Raw genomic sequence first — 24,524 nt, forward strand, 5'->3', positions numbered from 1 at the left:
GGCATTTTTATCAATAAAATACAACAGTCTGCTTAACCCACCTTTTAACAGATCAGGTGCAGACAGGAAACCAGTTTAATTATTGGTGAAATTTATAAATCTGGTCCTACATAAATATTGACTATCCGCAAGTTCACTTGGGTTGTAAATATTCTACAGCCTCCGGGGTCCTAAAATATATCGGAAAACAAACGAAATTATATATTGCATGTGACCCATTTTTTGTGCATTTACACAGAACATTGTTTTTCATCGATCTTGGGTAGTTGCGAAAGGAGCGATCGAAAAATTGTGGAGCATTGCTTGTGCAGTTGAAATTGGATCTGTTGAAATTGAGACTGACCTAGTTATGACCGAAGTTGATGCGAATGCGGCGGTGTGAGTGGCAGGAACATGTGCTGAGATGCATGAGAATTGGACCCCCCGAGTGGTTGAGCACAAAGGGCTGCATTGTTTATCGTAAGATGAATGCTCAATCCTGGTTGTTTTCAAACAATTCTAACGGCAATGTTTTGTTTCAGGTGGGATTCCTTGAATGCTTCGCGGTTTGATCGGTCGTATTTCGATAAGTTATTTTTGAGGGCGTCTGGTTGATTTTGGGGGGCGTCGATCGATAGCCGATTGGATATTGAAAGAGCGGGATCTCGGCTTTCCAAGCGGATGATAGTTTTGTTCGCCGATTCGAACTCAGAAAGTGCTTCTCGGTCGTCGAGTGTCAAACGCCGTTCTAAACTTGAAATAAATCAGAAAGGCTAGTGTCAAAACAAATGTTGGCATTTGAGGGCGTTTTCCAAGTCGACTCGAACGCGAACTAGTGATTATTGAAAACGTTTCGTATAGCCCGACATTCGTTTTAGTTTGCTGAAACTGGAGAATGTACCGGCGATTTTCGGTTAGAACTAACATTTTGGCAAACTTCCAAAACATTCTGTTGCCAGAGACTGGTTAAAAGACGACGACAATCCTAAAATTGGAAATTTTGTTACGATGTTTTTATGGAATTATAAAGCACACGATTTCCAATCCCGAAAATGTTACTTCATAATCAAAATGAATTTTCTTCTACTCCTCTCGACAGACACAATTAAGCTCTACTCACGTGTCCTCTTCTATTCTTCTCTTTCGTTCGATAATTTTATCCACCCCGCGATGCAATTTTTGCTTTAATGCCATTTTTTAAAAGCATTTAAGAAGGAGCGTTAAGTTTTCCAGCAGCCAATGTGACGCGGTGATAAAATCTCCCCCCAAGAATAAATCGCACGACACATTTTTAAAAGTGTTTTCCGGAATATACTTTTATTATGAACAATTGGTCGTTATATGGAATATTTCCTTTGTTACAGCTACAACTTGTTTGATCTTGAATAGCAAATCAGATAAAGGTACGAAACGGGTTCGTCATATTCCTTCAAAACATACAGGGTGACTCAGGAGTATAATGTGCCTAACGAAATTTATGATGCAGCCAACATTCCATTTGTACCGATTATGTCAAATTTGTCAAATTTAATCAAAATCATTATGTGGAATAATTAATAAAAACACAAACTAAAAAATAATGGGGGACATGTATTGTTGGTTGCATCACAAATTTTGTTAGACTCATTATTACTCGTGAATCACCTTCGTATTTATTCACACACATATTTCGTGAGAAGGAGTCAATCTAATCTAACCATTTTCCTAAACATTACTCGACTATTTTACGAACTATGCAGGAATATGTGAACTTTTCTGTTAAATTTAGTCTTTTATAACAAGAGCTTACATAAGTAATCACCTTTCATTATTCATCAGACAGTATTCTAGTACTCTTTCCGTTTTTATTCTGTTCTAGAACTAGAACGTAAATCCCTATTTCAACGAAATAAGCATAGGAGTAGTCCTCGCGCCAAAAATAACTTCATCTGTTATGCATCGCGTATGTAATTAAAATAATTGTTTCGGTTAAACCCCAAATCAAAATGATCATGTGATATTGATAGGAAATCGGTGAGAGTCGTTGAGGTTCGTTAGTGTTCGCTATTAGTCGGAGAAAAACAAAGCAATATAAGCCGCTTTGTTTTTAGACGGCGGAGTAACTCCGAAGTTGCCGCTTGAACTGACCCGGAATTGTTTCTTGACAACATTAAAAGGACCTCTGTCGGTTTCAGCCACGACGTTACAACTGAAACGAATTAAAATAAATTTCACGGAATTAGCTGAAACCGATTACATAAAAAAAAATCGTTGCAGCGGCGACTCCACAATACGAGCCCTCATTTCGTGTCGGAAGCCACAATGCGACCGCGAATGCACTCAATTCAGGAATTACGAAAGTATTTGTAAAATGGTAAATGGTAAAATGTAGTGTAAGGTGTGATGGTTGGTGCATCTTTTAAAAAAATTGCCTTTCCGCAACATTCGTCGTGGAAATTCCGCCAAGTGTACCGCGAGACACCAACATATTATTCAGGAAGCAGAATAAAATGCAAATTTGAGCATTACTTTCAATATTATCCTTGCAAATGGTCAGCGCGCTGCCTCCCCAATATGCTGCCTCCGGGAGTGTTTTTCCTTGAAAAGTGGAATTACAATCCCCGTTGTGAATCTAGGGACGGGGCGATATTTAAAAAACTGCCATAAGCTCGAGATTATTGTTAAACGATAGAATAATAGGAACTCGCAGGATAATGAGCCACCAGAGAGCAAGTTATTATTTGAACCGAGGCAGGTGTTAGTGAAAGATACCGGAACGAGATTGAAGAAGAGTCATTAGATATAACATTCGTCTTTAGACAGGGCTCTATCGATTATAGAGCCACGCTAATGTTTAACTCGAAATTTATAATGTTGTTTTTGCTGGTGTGTGGATGTTGAGTTACAAATCAACGGTTGGGGACACTAATGGAGAGTAATAGTATTCGTATGCTGATTTCACATACAATGCTCCCACTATACTCAGCACTGGCGGGAACTCTAGTAAACAACTCCTAGAGTCTATTATTGATGATTTTCGCCATTGTTACTTTCCATTTACCTGAAATATTTCCACTGGTGACATTGTTCCTTGCAAAATCGAATCCGTCTCTCGGCTTTGGCAAATTGTCAAATAATATTCCCGTCTAGACGCAGCGCAATTACATATTGCATCTTCTAATTGCTCGCTAAAGCCAACTCTCCTTTGAAAAAGTCTTGCCGTCCACTTTAACAATGTGTCGTACACATTTATTTATAATGTGGTTGCAATGCACGTTCCTGCGGCAAGCACCACTAAACTGTCCAAGAATATTAGAGACTCTATCGTGCTTTCTGATGAGAGAAGCCCGAGTAAAGTCGGTGGGTCGCTCGTAGATGGAGCAGAGCGAAGCAGAATCCAATTTGGATTTGCGGTATTGTGATTGATGATGTTATTCAGGTGGGGGTCTCAGGACAGCGCTAATCTCGACCAGTTCTATCGACGAGCCGGACAAGGATATGTTGGTACCTCGTTTTACAATCACCTCCACGACACGGATCTAATCAACCCAGAATTAAAACAGTTCGCTGCAAACCATCACGTATATACGAGTTGCCAAGCTGTTATCCTTTCGCCGAAACACCAAAGGAACAAACTTTTACTCGATCCCTCCGAATCCAAACCGAACTATGTTCGACTCAAAACCACACTACAAAGAATTAAATACGATTTTATTACAACCCCGACGAACGTTTGCACATATTCACAAAACAATGACGAAACTGAAACGTCCCCTTTGTTCTGATACCGACGTGAAACTTGACTAAATCATTTGATACGTCATCCCGAAAGTGCATTACCAAACTACATAATTTAATGGTCAGTGGAGCGTTTATCGTATCAATAGTTCTATGAGTTCTGCTAACTTTGCTACGAGCACCCTTTTGATTAATATGCGCACATTATGTAAAATAATTCTACCATTAAGACTACATTCAACAGGTTCAGTTTAGGAAAAACTTACACAATTTTCTACTAAATCGTTCTTCAAACAGGGACCAACATTTTCTACTCGAGTCTCGAGACTGTATTGATATTCACTTCGGTTCTATAGTTTGTCCAGCGAGAGATTGGTTGACATAAAAAATCACTAAATCATACGTAGAGAAAGTAGTACCTAACGCACGTAAAATTTGAAATATTTTTGCCCTGAAATTATGCTCTAATTAATGTATTCTAGTGTATTTTGTAGTGTTGGGTTAATTTAATACAATTTAAAATCTCCCAATCTCTCATTGGACGAAGTATACCATCCGTGTAACTTTAAATACCTATGCAGACATTTTGAATTGTGGAAATATCAGTCCGAGATCTGGACACTATATAAATGTTTATTTCTTCATTAGAATGTTTGTGAAGGAGTTGCTATAATTCTCTTTTGATAATGATATGGATTTTGATTTTGTCGAGAACCACCAATCGGTGCGATTCTGATTTTCGTCTAATTCAGGATTGCTAAGTAACAACATTGCTATTTCTGCAGTGTTGTAACAATGTCGATAACCAATTTATGATTTTCTCCTATTCCACCTACAAATTTGAGCAATGATTGTTATTGCCCCGGTCCATCAGGAACTTCGTTATTTAACAAGCGTCGCGCATGTGCAGTGTGCTTGGCACTAGTGGGCATTGCTTAAGTCAACCGTCAAACCCGCGTCTATTAATTTAAAAATGGATTCTTTCTGTTATTTTGCTAATGTTAAAAAAAGAAACAAGACGACCAATTTTCAGCAAATGGAAATTACGGTCCAGACGTTGAAGAAGGAGTAGACTCAAGTTGCAAAAAACCACGGATGAAAAATTAGGTTGGTATTAGCTGTCATCGTGTTTGGTAATTTTGACGAATCAAATTACAGCATTGCTGTAATTTAATAGTTATTTTCATGAGTAGTGCGGTCAGATCACTTTTCAGGTATGAGGCCGAAATTTGAAGCACGAGGCGTCAGCCAAGTGCTGCAAAACAGGCCGAATATCTGAAAACTGACAGGGCACGAATATTGAATAACATTTTTCGTGTTCGTTTGGACAAAGTCTTAAAAAACATTAATTTATTGAAAATTTTGAGGTTATCTTTGACAGATGTCAAGTTAGGTGTTTAACCGGGAAAGTTTATATATTTAGTTATTATTTCCCGGTTATATATCTCAGGAAACGAACACGAAAATCTATTTATGCTGTACCTAACCTCAAATAAATAATGACTAAAAATTTACTAAAAAAGGTCGCTATAAAATTTACGCTAACGAAACTTCTGTTGCAACTAGTCACGTTACACTATGTAAATTTTCGAAGGTCAGTTGCAAAAAGGGCTTTGTGCAACTTGAGTCAACTTTGCATATTTAAGGCCGGTATTTATAGGCACTTGAGTTTGTCTTATGAGTCTCACACAAATTCTCAAATTTTATTTTATAAAACGTACTTGAGTGTCAAGTTTAACTCAAGCCAGGGATAAGTTTGAGTCACCTCGAATCGAGACCTGAGTAGCTTATGGAACTCAATGACATGAGTGACGTTTTTAAAAATATTTTTAGATAAAAGTTGGTGCCTCAAAAAAGCGGTCTCTGCAATTGTTGCCCCATTTTAATTACAAATGGCAAGTTCAAGGACAAAATTATTTTTCTTTTCCTGTACAGTTAACCGTTTTCATGACGATTCTTAATTGAACAGCCCTAATGGGCAAAAACACAAAAAATATCTTTCAAAATTTGACAAGTCTTGAAATATCACTATGGAAACGTACCACCTGTGACTGTCTCACCCGAGTTTAGCCGAACAGATGACTATAAAATAAAATAAATTATAAGCAAAAGCTTCATGCTTGAGACGTTCTTACCCAAGTTAATCTTGAGTTAACTATAAATACGGCCCTTAATCATTTTTAATTAATTGTAATCCCTTATCAATCTACAGTGTGGAAACTATTTATGGAATAAATTCAGTAATTTCAAAACTAATGAGTAATGACATTTGTCGAAAACGCTGAAATGGATCAATTTTTATTTCTCATAATGTTTATTCTAAGCTGTTCCACTTGTTCATTACGTTATCAATTTTTGATCTATGACGTCATCACCAATTTTTTTTAAATGACAACCCCCACTTTTTTCTTCTCTTTCTGATAGACCTTCCTACTACATACCTAAACGATGAATTAAAACATTTGGTACCTTACATAACAATTTTTTTGAGAAAAGGACAAATTTTACTTCAAAAATTTAATTTAATTTTTGATGTAAAAATGTTTTTCTATGGGGTTATTTAAAATCGCAGGTTTATTTTAATAGACCAAACAATTTAGAAGACTTACGGCTGAGAATTCGCGTTGAAATAGAACAAATCAGCCCTGTCATTATTGAGCGCAGTGTACAAAGTGTCCGTAAGTGTCAAAAGGTTGGCGCGAGGCAATTTCAACATTTGCCTTTAATTTTATTGTTAACCTTAAATGTTTATTTGCTTTTGTTTGAGTTAATTTAAAATTTAAAATATAAAAGTATATATGTACTATAGTTTCAATTTGGTTGTAGGTCGTAAAATTTTATTGGATATTATGAGCGATTTACGGACACAATGGTTGGGTTTGAAAAGGTTGGGAAGCGGCGCGTGCCGTTTGCCGTACAATGCAAATATACCAAATGTACAATACAACCCTGCTTAAAATATTACCTGCTAGTGGTAAACTAGGATTTATAAGCCCCGCAAGATCTTTAACTTAAAGTACCATAAAATTTTACGACCTACAACCAAATTGAAACTAGTATATGTACCTAGTTTCCACACTGTACCGGGTGGGGCATCGTATACGCGCACGCGAGAAATCGCGACTTCTAATTAAATTAAATTGTCGAAATTTTTCAGACTTACCTGATTATTGGTAAGGTACATTTCATAATTTTTTGATAATTTTTCAATTACAAACAAAGCCAAAAAAATTAAAATGTAAATTTCAACCAAAAAGTCAAATTCTGATTTTTATACTAACCTACCCAGATTCACTTCCTATAATTATTTACGAAATCTACGGAAAAAAATACCAATTAGATTTTGAATTAAACGCAGTTTTACATTTCAACTTTCAAAATCATTTTTATTTATTGTTGTAATTGTTGTATTTGTTGTAAATTTAGGTGACAATGGAAACTGTCAATTTTATGGCAAAAAGGTTTAAAACGGTCGGCTATACCTTTGTTGGGAAATGATACCATTGTGCCGTAAATCACCCGTCTGGTTTACATTTAAATAAAAAAGCGAATTATTTAGCTAACCAAGTCAAAATTTGTAATTGTGCCACCAGGGTTTGATGGGCTAGCAGATACAGATTCATTTAGTGTAAAAACTTTATAGGTAAATTAACAGTTAATTTCAGAAAACTAATAAAACTGTTACGGCCTTATTTATTAACAAAAAAAATTTAAAAAATTCTCAAATATACCTTATCAATAATTAGTCAGGTATATAAAATTTCGCCAATTTTATTTAATTAGAAGTCGCGATTTCTGGCGTGCGCGTTTACGATGCCCCACCCGGTATATTCTCATCTCAATCTAGTTTTGAAAGCACAACAGAACTTCGTAATAGCAATAGCTGATTCTCAGCATTCTCCACGTTATTTTGAAAATTCAAAAGAAAATTTACTGCAACCAAGTCCATCTTTCAAATTAGCAAGATGATTTGTCACACGTTCATAAAGGTGTTTTTTTTAATTTGGCGTCGAAGTTGGCGTTGAAGAATCGATTGTGAATGAACCACTCGTCTCAAAAGCACTGATTTTTCAATCTGCTAGATTAAAAACACAAACAACGCAAAAATTGAGGTTAGATTTAAACAACTGATCAGAGTTGTAATCCGATGGTGCATTCACAATCGACTCTTCAACGCCAACTTCGACGACAAATTAAAAAAAACACCCGTCACAACAAACTTGAATTTTCATAATCATGATTGTTAGAAACATGGTTATGATTTAGCAAACTAGAATTGAATAATTAGAATCGCACCGAATAAAAATAAATCCATCTGATGCCAGTCAAACTGTTGAGGGAGAGAGAGCGAGAACGAGAGATCCTGTAACAGATCTATTTTGTTAATTCAGATTTTGCATTAAATTTCATTTTGGTTAAATGAATTTCTTGCCCCGGTCTAAGCTTTAATGACATTTTCTGATCTTTGTGCGAAAACATCAAAAGCTTTGACACGACACAATTAATATGAATCCATTGTAAGTTAATCGTGTTTTAAATTTATTTAAATATTAATTTTGATTTAGAAGGACGTGAAAATGGAATAGAAAAACAGCCGAAAGGATTTGTAATTGAATTAATTAGGGAAACGGCAGCAAGAATTGAAACTTTATATCGCGAAACGACCTGTTTTACACTGACGAATGTACTTTTTTCTTGCTCTGCAGTCGGAAATGGTTTTGTACAAAATAATGCAATTTTGAATGTTATTGTTAGAAAGAGGTACTGTAGCAGGTAGTCCTGCCTACTTTCTTTGTGAGAGGGGTGAAATCACCCACCCTTATTTAAGTCGAGATATAGCGGTAAAAACAAGAGTCTACCACTATCCTTGGTACTTAACACTTGTACATCAACATTTTGTCATACAATAAAGTTTTTAAGTAGTTATACAAAGACGACTATATCATTTGAACGGCTAATATCACCACCCAACAGTGATTAATCGTTCATAATTTTGGTCCTTCGAGCCGGATGATTAAATCCATATCACACGACGGTCGTCTAGTGTAATAACAAGTGTAATACAACAACAATTCAAGAAACAGTTTCGACACCCAGAGGGCAGCAACGATTTCGTCACCTTCAGCAAGGGCAAAAGGGCAGCACGAATAGTCACCGAATTGGGTAGCAGCGAAGCGATCATCACTCAAGACATCAACAAAGGTTAGTGGCTCTCAATCCTTTCAATTTCCCTTCCAAACTGCATTACTACGTACGACTTTTTCTATTGTTCCTAATTTCGCAAATTTTCATCTCGACCACGTAAATCAAATCAATCATTATGCCCGAGACATCCTTATTAGATGAATCAATTGCCAAATTAGAGGCTCTAAAAAGGAAAAGAACCTCATTAAAAGCTAGAATTACGCGTATTCAGAACTTTGTGTCTAATTTTCAATCAAATGATAATGATGTGTCTCCACTAGAAACTAGAAAAACATTCATCGAACAAATATTCAAAGAATATGACGAGGTACAGACTGAAATTGAATCACTCGATCTTTCATCAGAGGCGATTGAGACACAGACTCAGGACCGCGACGAAATTGATTTAAAGTATCTCGATGTATTATCATCAATTCAAACAAAAATTAGACAAACGACGCCTCCACCGCACACTGCGGCCACAGCGAATCCTAACGGTAGTTGTTCCAGCGCTAATTCACATTGCTCTAATCGTGATCAATCAATCAAATTGAATCTGCCAACTTTAAATTTAAAATCTTTCACTGGTTGCTATAAGGAATGGTTGTCATTTCAAAATTCATTTAAATCCATTATTGAAGACGAAAACAACATGCTAAACAACTGTCAACGTTTCCAATATTTGCGATCATGTTTATCTGGTGAAGCTTTGCGAGCAGTCGAGTCATTAACGGTGTCATCAGAAAATTATAATGTAGCGTGGGATATCTTAAAGAAACGGTTCTGCAACAAACGGCTGATCGTCCACGATCACATAATAGCCATCACAAAGGCACCCCAAGTAATTAAAGCCTCGCATTCGTCACTTAGGTGTTTTTTAGATACGTTGAATTCAAATGTTGCCGCGTTAAGACAGCTAGAAGTACCGATTGATACTTGGCACGCTCTTCTAGTCGTAATAATTGTGGACAAATTAGACGACAATCTTGCAAGAGAATGGCAGGCTACATTAACCGACGAGGTTCCAACTTACGGTCAAACGATCGAATTTTTAGAAAAGAAATGTCAGTTGTTGGAATCCTTAAATCTATTGCACCCCAAATCGAACGTCAATCCGAATCACAATAATGCAAAAAACAATATGTCACAAAAACGAAGCACTACATCTTATGTTGCCACAAACAAACTACATTGTACATTTTGTAAAAATGACGATCATACAATCTTTCAGTGCAATGAATTTACAAAATTAAATGTAGAGGAAAGAAACGCTCAAGCTCGAAACCTGAAGTTATGTCTTAATTGTCTAAGAACCAATCATTTTGTTAACAACTGTCAGTCCAAATTCAAATGCCGTAAATGCAATCAAAGCCACAATACGCTGCTTCACAAAGAAAGACAAATCACGCAAACCAATGAAACACCAGCACAGGTAGAAAGTTTAAACGCTCATTCTATGAGGTCCCAATCATCAATTATTTTGTTATCAACCGCGATCGTTCTCATAGAAGATCGTAATAATAAGTCACATAAATGTAGAGCTCTCCTGGATGCAGGGTCCATGAACAGTTATATTACGTCATCATTTTCCAAAAAATTACGTCTACAGCAGAAAGCCGTAAATATAACCGTTGGCGGAATTGGTCAAATTTCGACGAACATCAAACAGGCCGTCCAGGTAAACATCAAGTCTCAGTACAATAAGTTTTCGGCGAACTTAAGTTGTTTTGTTCTGGAAAAAATAACCGAAAATCTTCCCCTGGTGACCATAAACATGTCTGCAATAAATATTCCAAAGGAATTACAGCTAGCCGATCCGAAATTCTTAGAAACTGCACCAGTAGACTTACTTATCGGGGCTGATTTGTTTTGGAACCTTTTATGTCAAGACCGCAAGGAAATAACACTGAAGAACCATAACAAACTAATGCTGCAAAATACCCATTTAGGTTTCATTGCGGGTGGGTCACTAAATATGAACAATAACAATAGCTCAAGCACCTGCTCGCTTTCTCTAACGTCGGTAACCGACATTTTAGAGAACCAGGTGCAGAAATTCTTCGAACTAGAACAATGCAGCAACCCTTCCGAACAAAAATGCTTTTCAAATGAAGAGATCATGTGCGAGCAACATTTTATTCAAAATACGTGCAGACAAACAAACGGAAAGTTTCTTGTTAAACTGCCATTAAAAAATGATCCTCCAATTCTCAAGTCAAACCGCGATAGTGCTGTAAAGTTTTTTAACAATCTGGAACGAAACCTAAACAAAAGGCCTACACTAAAATCAGATTATGTGCAATTCATGCGGGATTACATCTCTTTGGGTCACATGGAGGAAGTTCCGGGTTGCGAATTAAATAAACCGAACTGTACATATTTGCCCCATCACGCGGTACTCAAGGATTCTACATCGACCAAGTTAAGAGTTGTTTTTAACGCGTCATTTCGCTCAGCTGATGCATTAAGTCTAAATGACAATCTTATGGCAGGACCTACAATCCAGCCAGAGCTTTTTGCAATTTTGTTGAGATTCAGAACTTTTAAATACGTCGTAAACGGGGACATAGCTAAAATGTACCGTATGATAGAAATACATCCCGATCACAGTGACTATCAACGAATTGTTTGGCGCGAGAACACCGAAGATCCGCTAAAAACGTATAGATTAACCACTCTAACCTACGGTACAAAACCGGCCAGTTTTCTAGCAACAAGATGTCTTAAAGAACTAGCTCTTCAAAACGTAAATCAGTACCCGGAAGCCGCTAAAGCAATTCAACAGGATTTTTACGTAGACGATCTTCTGACGGGAGGAGACTCACTTGAAAACCTAATCACTTTACGAGATCAAATAATTCAAATTTTAGCTCATGGTGGTTTCTTATTACGTAAATGGGCCGCCAATCATCCTGCATTAATTCCAGATAGTCACGAGCCTAATCTCAACGTCAGTTTCGATAAGGATGCTTACACTAAAACGTTAGGGCTTTTTTGGAATCCTAATCACGATTCGTTACGCTATCAGGTAAAACAATGCGACATTCCGAAAAGACTAACAAAACGCGAAATCCTGTCTAAAACTGCCCAGGTATTCGATCCATTGGGTCTTGTGGCGCCAGTAGTAGTAAAAGCAAAAATAATCCTTCAACAATGCTGGAGTTTGAAAATTGGATGGGACGATCTATTACCTGAAACTATTTATTGTGCATGGGTTAAGATCTTGCAAGAACTCGCTCACTTAAACGAAATCGAAATTCCCAGAAACATAATAAAATCAAGCCCCGTACAGGTGCAACTACATGGTTTTGGTGACGCATCACAAATCGCATATGGCGCTGCTGTCTATCTAAGAACAACCGATCATAGTGGCAATCATCAAGTTCACTTAATTTGCGCTAAATCTCGTGTGGCTCCTCTTCGCGCTGTTACGTTACCACGCTTGGAGCTGTGTGCCGCCTTAACGTTGTCGCGATTATTTAATACAGTTTTACGAACGATAAATGTCAAAATTGATCAGCAATTTCTCTGGACAGATTCCACAGTCGTTCTGGCATGGATAAACGCTACATCTTCAAACTTACAAACATTTGTAGGAAATCGAGTTTCCGAAATTCAAACGCTAACGGATGCGAAAGATTGGTATCATGTCAAAAGCGAAAGTAACCCTGCGGATGTACTAAGCCGAGGTGCTTTACCTGGTCAACTCAAAACTAATAAACTGTGGTGGAACGGTCCTGATTGGCTGTCAGAAAACAACGACACTTGGCCCGTATCTAACGTAAATCTTTCGGATATTGAAATTCCAGAACGGCGAACTGTCACTCTGACCAATATTCATTCTCGCGAAAGACAACTACCGCTTCTTACAAAATTTTCAAATTACAAAAAAACTGAACGCGTAATGTCATGGGTATTACGGTTCATCAACAATTGTAGGAAGCCAAACCAAAGGCAAATCTCTAGTTCTTTAACATGTGAAGAATTAAAAGATTCCATGAAGGCCATCATGCGTTTAATTCAAGAAGTTGCATTCAACGATGAATTAGCTTGCCTTAAACAAAACAAACCGATTAACAAGAAATCACGTTTACTGTGCTTAAATATTTTTCTCGACAAGAATGATAATTTAATTCGCGCGGGAGGTAGGTTGCAAAACTCATCCTTAACTTACGATGTCAAACATCCCATCGTGCTACCAAACGATCACCATTTGATTAAGGCATTAGTCAAACACGTGCACATTGAGCAACTGCACGCTGGTGTTCAGGGAACTTCAGCCGCGTTACGTCAAAATTTTTGGATAATTTCTCCACGCAGTGTGGTACGCAAGATTTTGCACCAGTGTTTGCAATGTTTTAAAGTCAAACCAAGCGTTATGTATCCTATTATGGGTAATTTGCCCAAATCCCGTGTCGAACCAACCAGACCATTTTCAATCAGTGGCGTAGATTATGCCGGGCCTATTTACATCAAGGAATGTCGTGGTCGCAGTAAGCGTACTGTGAAGGCATATATTTGCGTCTTTGTCTGTTTTTCAACTAAAGCCGTGCATTTAGAACTAGTTGGTGACTTAACGACTCAAACCTTTTTGAATGCGCTAAAACGCTTCATATCAAGACGTGGTCATGTGTACCATCTTTATTCGGACAATGCTACAAATTTCGTTGGCGCCAATAGAGAATTACTGGAACTAAGAACATTTCTAAAGTCAGCTTCATTTAGTCAAATTACAGAAAATCTGGCTAATAAGGGTATCTCGTGGCATTTCATTCCCCCCAGATCCCCGCACATGGGCGGTATTTGGGAAATAAACGTAAAATCCATTAAAGGTCATTTAAAGAGAACAATTGGAGAAGTCGTGCTTTCCTACGAAGAATTGTATACCCTGTTAACAAGAATTGAAGCAGTCCTAAACTCCAGACCCTTGTGTCCCTTGAGTAACGATCCTAATGACCTTAATCCCATAACCCCTGGTCACTTCCTCATCGGAGAGCCATTAACTTCTATAAGCGAAAGAGATCTTACGACGACGAGGATCAACCGATTGACGCAATGGCAAAGAGTGGAACAGATGAGGCAGCACTTTTGGCACCGCTGGCAAAGGGAGTACCTTGTTCAAAACATCAATCGTTCCAAGCAGCTCCGTGGTTCCGGTTCCAGACCGTCCACCCCCGCCTTGGAAGTTGGTTCCATGGTGATTCTAGTTGAGGACAACACGCCGCCACTACAATGGAAATTGGGACGCATCGTAGAACTTCATCCCGGAAGTGACGGTGTTGTGCGCGTAGTGTCCGTAAAGACTGTCAATGGCATCTTCAAAAGAGCCACGCGAAAGGTGTGCGTTCTGCCAGCGAATGAATAGACTATGTTTGTATCGTGTAAATATTTGTTATAATTATGCATTAACCCTTTTTTTACAATTGACTTCAATGTTTGTATTTTTTAATGTTTTTTGTCATGTTTATTATGTAACAATCCTTTTTCTAATAACCATGTTCGATCTTTGCTAATTCCAATATTTTTGAAGTCCGTGCCTTCAAGGGGGGCGGTATATGTACAAAATAATGCAATTTTGAATGTTATTGTTAGAAAGAGGTACTGTAGCAGGTAGTCCTGCCTACTTTCTTTGTGAGAGGGGTGAAATCACCCACCCTTATTTAAGTCGAGATATAGCGGTAAAAACAAGAGTCTACCACTATCCTTGGTACTTAACACTTGTACATCAACATTTTGTCATACAATAAAGTTTTTAAGTAGTTATACAAAGACGACTATATCATTTGAACGGCTAATATCACCACCCAACAGTGATTAATCGTTCAGGTTTTTTGACCCCAGGTTAAATTTTATGGTAATTACAAACTTCGTACAACTCGCTCAATTTAATTGAATATTTTATTCATAGAAACGCGACGTCCCAGAACAATATTGCATCGCATCTAGATAAAGTTTATTATTAAAATGGCAATTTATAAATTTAATGGAAATTAACAAAATGGGGGGAGGACCCTGATTAAAAGTGACAGTTTTATTATTTTCCCTCGAAATATCATTGTTACATTGAAATCTCCCAATTAGAGAGACAGACTCGATTTGGATAATTTTATCATTGCGTTGAATAACTAAATAGGGCGTTAAATCTGAAACAGACGTAGCCTAGTGTTCGTCTAAGAACCATAACATGGGTTGACACAACGTGTTGGCCCTTGTTGGAACTAATCGAGTTGCAACATTTGCTAGAAAACGATCTTGGACATTGCGAAAGAAGATAAAGGGTTGGGTCGTCGAGATACAAGTGCAGAAAGGGTGGTGTTGTGGAACGGTGCGGTCCGCAGGTGCTCGTATTATATTTGTCCGAAAAGGATGTTGTATTAGAAGTTGTACATTTACAATCGAAACTAGATCGTATTAATGGAAAGTCTTGGGCAGAAGTGAGTTGTGATGTATGTTTCCGATGAGGCAAACGAGATTTTGCTAGTATTTTGGGGTTGTGTCGAGAATATCTAGCGATTCTCGTAAAAGTCGTCTTGCGGTGATTAATTCATAAATTAATTAATGACCAAAGTTGGCGGGTGCCTCGTGAAATTCACACGTAATGTATAACGTATAACGTATAACGTGACTGAAATTTAAAAAAACAATATTCAAATTTGGGACGATCATCAAATTCCAAGCTGCACAAGAAAATAATTTATCTTCTCGGGGTGCGGAAAGGTTAGCCCATTTGTCAGGATTTGGGAAAAATTAAATATTGAAATGTCGTAACACTAAGGAGAAAGTTTACTTAAAGGATGTTAAATTCTTTCTGAGGAAGCGTATGCATTTAGCTCGGAAAACTTGCTGAGCTTTTCAAGTGACAAATCTGGACCTTCGTCAAGAGGCTTTTTTGTATGCAGCGTGTGAACGTTGTTGTGAAAATAAACTAGTATAGAATACGATCTCTGGAGAAAACACAAAGTGTATTTACCGACCGAGATTTTATACGTCCTTAATAACGGCTCAGACTTGACGCATAAAGTGGCCTTATTTGCTTATTACTCGTTATGTTTTCTCAACACATTTTATCAGAAGTGAGAAATGAATATTACGCCACCTTCTTGCATTCGTCGTTGTTTACACTAACGTGTTTTCACTAGAGAAAATGATAAAAAAACACAACGTGTGCAATCAATTTTTACCGCTGAAGCAAACATTACGTCTGTTTTCAGACACATCCTCCAGTTTATTATCACTGCGAAAACATAGGTAACGCCGGTTATTATTTATGTTTGTTTTCTTCAACAACACCATAACAATTTCACAATTAATGCTATCGCTATTGTGAAATGTGGGCCATAACTCTACTTATTTTATTTTTAATGCCGTTGTAAAACAAATTTTATCTCCGGTTATTTGAATACATCGCAGAAAATATTTTCCGTTACTTCCATTAGAATTTTACTAAATAATTCCCACACGATGGACACACAAAAACGTGTTGGTTTGTATTGTAGGTAATGGAGGAGTAGGTGTGGCGATAAACTTTTACTCTTAATGGCCCTTTTAAAGACCCTTACGTTTTGTATGCATCTGAACAACGGCAGATTTTAATTTTTAAAAGCAACACGATCACCATATTATTTCCGGCATCATCTCGGCGACGCTTTTATAAGATTTATGAGTTCTGATGTGATTTTACTTTATGAAAAAGAAGCATAAAAGCTTCTTATTGTGATGACTTTACATCTGCTCCTTAAATTAGTTCATTGTTGATAAGGAGCGCAGAACTTGACAGCATTACGTGGCCACTAAACGAATTACAAAAAGTTTAAAAACCTTTTGCTTATGGAAAAGAACTTTAATTGCAATAAATAATATTTTCGAGACTGTCGCTTCTCGTTACAAAGAGAATTTTAAATTTGAGCTTTTGTACTTCGGCTAAGTGGGTTAAATTAATTTTTTTTTCGCTCTCAGAACCAAAAACACGAACAAAAATTGTTAAAAGACACTTTCATCTGCGTTCTGCGAGAAAGTGGCACGCAAAAATCTCAATATTTCACGAACGTCTCTCAACACAAGCGAAGATAACTTAAGTAACACGAACAACTTCACACTTTTTCGAAATGAAATCGAGAAAACTCTTTGAAGTTAAATTCGAAATAATGTGTTTCGAAAAAGGAATCATCGCAATAAAAGTCCGGTTTAAATTCAATTACCGCACACCGAACGGTCTGAAAAAGTGCTGTTACGAAAGTGCAAAATGAAGAAGTTTTGTGAGGCGAGAGGAACATAATTTGAATATGTTGCAGCAGTACTTTGTACGAGATAAAGTGAACATGTCAGTAGTCTAAGGTGCTACTTCGTAACGTGGCAACTCTTCAAGAACAGCACGCAGAGATTGGATCTGTAAGAGAGGAGTTAATTCGAGGAAATTGTGATCTAATTCAGTATCGCGATAAAATATGACATGGGTTGGTAGAAAATTTGAAAGAAGTAACAGTGAGTTTGGAGAGTGATAACAATAATAATGTTACAGCGAGAGGAACACAAGATTTATGATAAGTTGAATATTAGAAGCAAGATAAAAGACTTTGGGATGTTTGTTTTTGAATGTTGAGAATGTTTTGAAGCGGATAATGAGTTGTAAAGGATATGTTATTTTGGTGTGTTATGAGTTTAGTAAAGGAATAGCATCAGTCTGAACAGTTGATTTGTGTATTTAGAGAACGAACGTGTGTCGGTATTTTGTATTAACACGTTTTGTGCACCAATATCCATAAATCTTGACGATACACAGTCCCGCGACTTCCACACTGAGAATTTAAAGAGAAGTGAGTGCCTAGATTAAGGAATTTAAATTGTTTTGGATAATCCAAATATTCTGAGCGTACACAAGCTTCGTTAAATAACTTGGTGAAACGTGCAAATTTTATGAGGAAAGCACAAACCCCCACAAAAAAAATCGATAAACACTAACAATAAAATACGTGACAGTTTTCTGTGAAATTGGAGCGAGACATGTGGAGTTGCGAGGTTGTCGAGTGTCCGCTCGGAGCGTTGCCGTGGTGGTGGTGAAGGTAGAAGCGGCAGGTGTAAGAGGAGGTTAATTATCGACAGATAAGTGGAGGATGTTGGCAGGTGATCTCGTAGAATAGCATTTATTTTGCGAGAGCGACGGCTCAAGAAATGGCGTTCATAAGTATGCATGACGAGTTAACGTGCCATAAAATGTAGCAAAAGACGTATGTTCGTGTCCATTCCAACACGTCAGACTTTCGCAGCGGACCACTGAAGATCAATAGATGTCTGCCAGAGGCGCTGGGAACTTACAAGAACAAATGTTTCCTCACTTATCGGAAATTCTGTTGGTCATCTACGTACCAAATGACTCTACCGAGAGAAGCAACTTTCAGTTTACTACAAGCGAACATTTTCATCGAAATGACCGTTTAATTCACCCACTGGTGGCCGATGCCACAAACGTTATTTTTCAAAATTCTATTTCCATTCGCATTTATGTGCGCAATAAAAATACATCGCGACTCGTAATTTTTGTATTGCAATTTTAAAACTGGAACAAAAGCGGCGGTAAAGGTACTTACCGGAGGCGACGAGATGTTATTACATTATCAGAAGCGTACGTGAGGTCACAACTGATAGCTAGGCACATGACCCTGCAAAATAGCTAGAACGATCTGTCCAATATACTGCGTTGACTTTCTAACCCTACGCTCAACCCTTTGTTCAATTTTCTCTATTGATTTATTAATCTTTTTATTTTGTTTCACCTACACCTTTTCCGCTCCCACACAATCTTGCCTTATACAACTTGCAACGTAATTTAAATGTATACTTTAATCAGCGCTTAGGGCAACATCATAAACATTTATTGTCGAAAAATCTGTTTCTAGATTATAATTCAAGCGGATCCCTCCACGGGATTAAACTTATGCATATCAAGTTGAGCAATGTCACCACTACAACTCTAGCCTAACATGGGATAAAGCCACTGGTAACTTATTAATTACAACAAAACTTAATTGATGGTATACTACGTATTCCCATTTATCACTTTGCAGCTTGATTCTTCCGACAAATTATTATTTTATTAAACCCCACCTCAACCTTAATTAGTATCAGTTCAAATGAACGGTTACCAAAACTGTAGTTATGGAAATACTCTAGCTATTAATAAAAACCTCATCAAAATTTGTATAGCAGTTTTTTAATTATATGCGCTCAAGTGATACGTACAGTATGTCCCCGGATTGAGTTCACAAGAGGAGAAAACATTTTTTACTTCTGATTTTTTGCAAAAACTTCAGAGGAATAACATTTTTCCTTCATTTGAAACCCCCATTTCTGTTATTAAAAAGTCTTCTTCAACATAGAGAAAGACTTAATATTAAAATAAAAGAAAATGCAGAAAAAAACATTTTTTTTTGAAAAAATCAAACGATAATTGAATAATATAAAACTATTCTATTAACTCTCCGCCCTTTTCTGCATATAATTTAATCCTATATGTATTGAAGTTCCTTAAGCTATTTGTTGATGATGCTACAGCGTTTCTTATGGGCTGTCTTAGTTCTTCATCACTATTAAGCAGGTCTTCACTATATATATATATATTTTTTGTAACTTAGTCACTGATCCAGTTTTTTAAAACTTTTTTATAAGCTTTCGCACACCCATGCGTGGTACATAAGTGTTGGCAAATTTTTCATTAAATTTTGTAATTATGTGACGAAAACCGGTCCAACACTAAATTCTTTCGACATTTTGAAATTATTTCTGACAATAATAAGTTGTTTGTCAAAAAACAAGGCCAATTGTGATCAAATTTATAACATAAAACTTAATTCTAAGTCCAAACTTTAAGAGAAAATATTAATTTAAGAATGTAGTAAATCACTACTGAGATTTTAATAACGGAAATGGGGGTTTCTAACGAAGCAAAAAATGTTATTCCTCTGAAGTTTTTGCGTAAAATCAAAAATAATTGTTTCCCTTTTGTGAACTCAACGTTACACTGGCAAAACACAACTGGCATCTGTCAAAGAAGGCAGCATTCCTTTTTCGCTCTATCTTCGTTCATCAAAAAGTCATAGCCAACTTGATGAACTTTTTATTTGAACACCCGTTATGAAAATCGGTGTTACAGAGATTGTCAATATCGTGGACGGTAGAGTTCAGGGAAATAAATTTGTGGTAGTTTAAACAAATGAATGATTATGCTATTAGTGAGAAATTTGAGGAAGGTAATTTGACGGACGGCCAAAAATTGACCGCCCGCGGCATTGCTTAGCTTCTTTGATTAGATGAATTTGGTGTTTTCGTGCCAAAATAATTCCGTAAGGGAGGTAATTAATATTAACGTAAATGAAATTGAAGAAAAGTAGAAATTAAATAGAGAATGAAAAAGCATCGACATCAGGTTTGTAAACGTATTATGTATCATGTGTTCAACCTGGGCTGAGTAGGCGTTGAAAAAAGTAAACCATTTGTAAGTGTAAAGTATGAATTTCCCGCCGTTTGACACGAATCACATTTGTTTATGTTTGTTTTTAACAAAGGGTGCCCTTAGATATTTACTTCGGAAATAGGAATCGTTAGTAATTGTATTTTTAATGTAAAATTTTGCAAAGAAAGAAAAAAACAAAGATTTTTTGTTTATAAATTTTAGATTAGCTGTCAACATTCTCTAATTACAACTGTCAATTTACACTTTAAAAAAGCAAAACAATTGACAATCTCCAACGCCTTCCCAGTCCAGGATTTGAACTCCCGATACTTCTTCACTCGTAATTCCCAATTCTTGATCCAACCTCCGTACGTTGTCAGAAATTCGACTTAAAAATGAATTTTTTATCGGACGTGTATACAACTTTCTCAAATTGATTCTCTCGACTGTTTTATTAAATGAAACGGTATGAAACTCGAGGGCGGTTTTACGGCGGCTCTAAACTCTTACAAACATGCTAGTAAGTTGGAATTTCCAATTTTTGCCAAGACTTCGATTTCCTTTAGTTTTTTAATCACTTTACGGTATGCTCGATATAAAAGTTAGCAAACACCTATAAAACCGAATCGACTGAACTAGGGATGGGGATGAGAGTAAATTAGAACAAAACCAAAAGTTTGATGGTGAAAAGTTTAAACCAATAAAATCATTACAACTGCAGTCGGACTCGCACGGTTTGCACCAATTATCAAATAAAACTTGCGCTTTGAAAAAAATGTTACGAGTAAAAAGCTTTTCAGGCACTAGTTCGCAGTATAAATTTGGTAGTTTCTTAAAATTCAGCAATTAAGTTGTTTAGATAATTTAGTCATGTTACCAATATTTCAGTCTATTAACGCATTTTTTTCTAATTTGCAATTCATATAGACTTTAATCTACATCAAGCATCTACATGTGCGTGTGACCATTTGAGTTTACTTGATAAACTTATGATAATATATCAGTTAAGAAGTAATTATGCATGCCGTATATTTAAATTCACTTGACACATATTCATAAAGAAATGACAACGTCCGTGCATCTCAACAGTGTTGTCATGCTGCCAAAACACGTCCGAACCCGATTAATTACGTCATTTGAAATCATTTTTGTCAGCCGCAATTTTTTCACCGAAACAAAATTATCGTCGGACAGTCGACATTGCCAATTTCCGAGTTTATGTGATGCGTACGAACCAAAACAAAAATGGAGATTGTCGTCTGATGACATAACTTCATTTTTCGTTTCATTTTGAACATACGAGTACGTTTAATACGCATCATTTCAATTACTGGAAAGCACGAACAAAAATGTTCTTTATTGAGACGAAAAATGTGCCGACACGTTCACCCCAAAGGCGACAAACAAATCGCTTCCCACCAAATAAGACAACACACCGAATTCTACAATTTACTATTTCTAATTAGTATTGTTCTAATAATAGTAGCACCCGACAACTAATTTATAAGAAGAAATGTTTATTGCCGACACCTAGGAATTCGGACTAAAATTTTGTCTAGGTCTAATGGCGTCATAATTGATCGCGGAGGACTCACCTCCGTTCGTGACGCAGGTGCAGATTAGCAAATTATTTAAAAATCGTGGTACAAAGATGTGCATATGTACATTTTTTAACGTTTTAACTTAGTGTCTTTGTGTCTCAGAGGATAACAGTAAACAACATGGCATACTGAATAATGCTTTTTAAAAATTTCTATAGAATTTTTTTAAAAAGCAGTATTCAGTAATTTTTTTTTTTTTTATTATGTGACGGTTAACGGAGTAAACGGGGTGGCAAATAGTGTGAACATTTCAAATATGTATATGTGACAAAGAAACCCTGGAAGCGATAGATCCTGTTGAAAATCGATATTTTTATTGACAGCGACAGTTCCGTTATACATATAGTATATATAAATGTTGCAGTCGTTTCGGCAAGTGTTTAATTGTCGTTTTAATTCGACAGTGACAAACAGGAATATATTTCGATAATAAAAATGGCGGCGCACGTACAATTGTTGGGAATAACTGTTTACAAAATCAACAATCTGAAAGGCATTACGAGCATTTAAATATAAAAGGGTAATTTGCGTGGCCGTAATTATCACATTTTTTCGCGGCACGTCAACGCGAAACGAGATAAATCATGCAGAGTGGTTGATGATTGAAAATGTGCTAAATAGTGAAGTGTTTGACAGGAGTGCGTTAAATTCGGCAATTTACATTGACTTTACTAGATTAATATTGCGTGACGGCCGATTTCTGTTAGAGCTGTTTAAGGGTCCACATTTCGCCTCTTTATAATTAAAGGGCTTGTCAATTTGTCAAATGTAGGCGCCATCAGTCTGTTTTAGTGTGCCCCATTTTCAGTCGTGGCCATTTCGTCCGATTGGTGCGCTAATTTCTTTAGCTTGACATTGCTAACCATTAAGGGTATAAAAGGGCTGTAAATATGTTTACGGCTTCTAAAATAAACCAGGGGGATTTATATAAGTTTTTTTTTCGCTAAATTCTCGCCTATTTTCGTCGATACTGTCGGGAATTAGTGAATTGGATTGTTTACTTCGTCAATGGGGAACACAATTTTACTAATTAATTTCTGACTTATACTTCCGCTTCGTTCATTCAACAACTTCCGATACTACAGGTTAAAATAACAAACAAAACTATTGTTAACTATTATGAACACTGACAATTTACATATTTACCCACAGTACATGTACTGCTTACATTTTGTTTTGTCTGCTAAACAGAGCCTTTCACGTGTTGTCACAAATTAATCAATTTTACCGAACAAACACAATTACTAAAATATAACTCCTTTTACATTCATTTTACAACGAGACGTTTATAAATTTTCTCATTCTGTTCCGTTCAACTTTCGTCATTATTCTAGTTCGGTTCCGAACGGCTGATTTTCACTGAAATCAACTTCATTTTCCTTTTAATAAATCATTTATTCATCTTCAATTTTACGATTATGGTTTGACCTACTGGAGAGATTGTTGTAATGCTCTCGAGAAACCCATCAGTAACCGCTTTAAAACATAATGAACAACGAGAAAAATTTTCTGTCTGCACGATGTTTTCCAAAACATTGTTCGAATTAAAGATTTGGTAAACTAACATCGCAAATCGGCGTAACGTGTAAAAATTTACTTAATTCTTTGAAGCAAATTGCGTAAATATTTGCCGCATAATGCCGTAACTGTTAATGAAAGAAAGTAATTAATTAGCTAGGTCGCGAGGTACATCAGATGGGTACATAACAAGAGATGATATATAACGTACCTATTCGAATAATTCGAACTCTGGTGGTGGAGATGGCACATTTATCACGTCTGAATGAATTCAGAAATTTCGCGTAATCGCCTTTTGCGTTGCTTGTTAAATTTATTCGCAATACAGTTTTGACGATGAAAGTTTTCCAGACAAAAATGCCCAAGTTAGAAATAGAAATAGGTACGTAGGTACGGTCTAGTTGTCACCTCCTCCTAAATACATTTCGCCTCCCATTGAAACGAATCATTTAAAATGCGAGAGAATTCGATGAACAAGAATGAGCATGTAGCACGAATACATATTTCAAAGTTGCAGATAATTGCGGTTGTTAGAGTTTCGGCTATTAAATTAAATTCACGCAGAGCAACGAATCAAATGAAATGAAATTATCACGATTATGAAGATTTTCTAACTGTACCTTTTTCAACCCGGAAAGGGAACATCAGAATGAAAGCAATTTGTTTTTGGTGAAAAATCATGAAGGTGAAATAATATCGGCGTTTTTGTTTCCTCTTTCCTTTACATCGGTTAGGTTACCTCTGTAAAAAAAACAATCATCATTTATAAACGTTACATTTAGATAATACACAAAGTAATGTTTTCTTCGAGATAGTGATGGGTCGGCTCTTATACAAACATTATTCTTCAGCTAATGGTGAAGGAAAAACATAAAATATAATGAAATCTAAGGAAGGAATTGCGTGCCCTGGCGAATTTCCGTAAGTTCACATGATAAATTAGAATGGTTACTATCGGATGCAATCATACCTGAGCAAACACCGTTTAATCAATCATTTAACATATAATTTGCAAATCGTGGAAAGCTCATCACACAAACACTATAGTTTATGCACCAATAACAGGATCCTGTTTTTCC

At 36.5% G+C, this 24,524-nt stretch overlaps 1 protein-coding gene across 4 annotated transcripts in view; it reads left to right on the forward strand.

The window, feature by feature from the left end:
- The window catches only part of dpr6 (defective proboscis extension response 6), a 205,977-nt gene that overhangs the window by 57,944 nt on the left and 123,509 nt on the right, over positions 1-24,524 (forward strand). The window contains exon 1 of one of the 4 annotated variants that reach the window (XM_069060411.1): positions 17,359-17,693. The exons of the other annotated variants lie outside the window; for them this stretch is intronic. The gene's annotated coding sequence lies outside the window, so the exon portion shown is untranslated. Of the gene's footprint in view, positions 1-17,358; positions 17,694-24,524 lie in introns of those variants that run through there. 4 annotated transcript variants of the gene reach the window in all.

Source organism: Tenebrio molitor, chromosome X (assembly GCF_963966145.1).
Source record: "Tenebrio molitor chromosome X, icTenMoli1.1, whole genome shotgun sequence".
NCBI classification, from domain to species: Eukaryota; Metazoa; Arthropoda; class Insecta; order Coleoptera; family Tenebrionidae; genus Tenebrio; species Tenebrio molitor.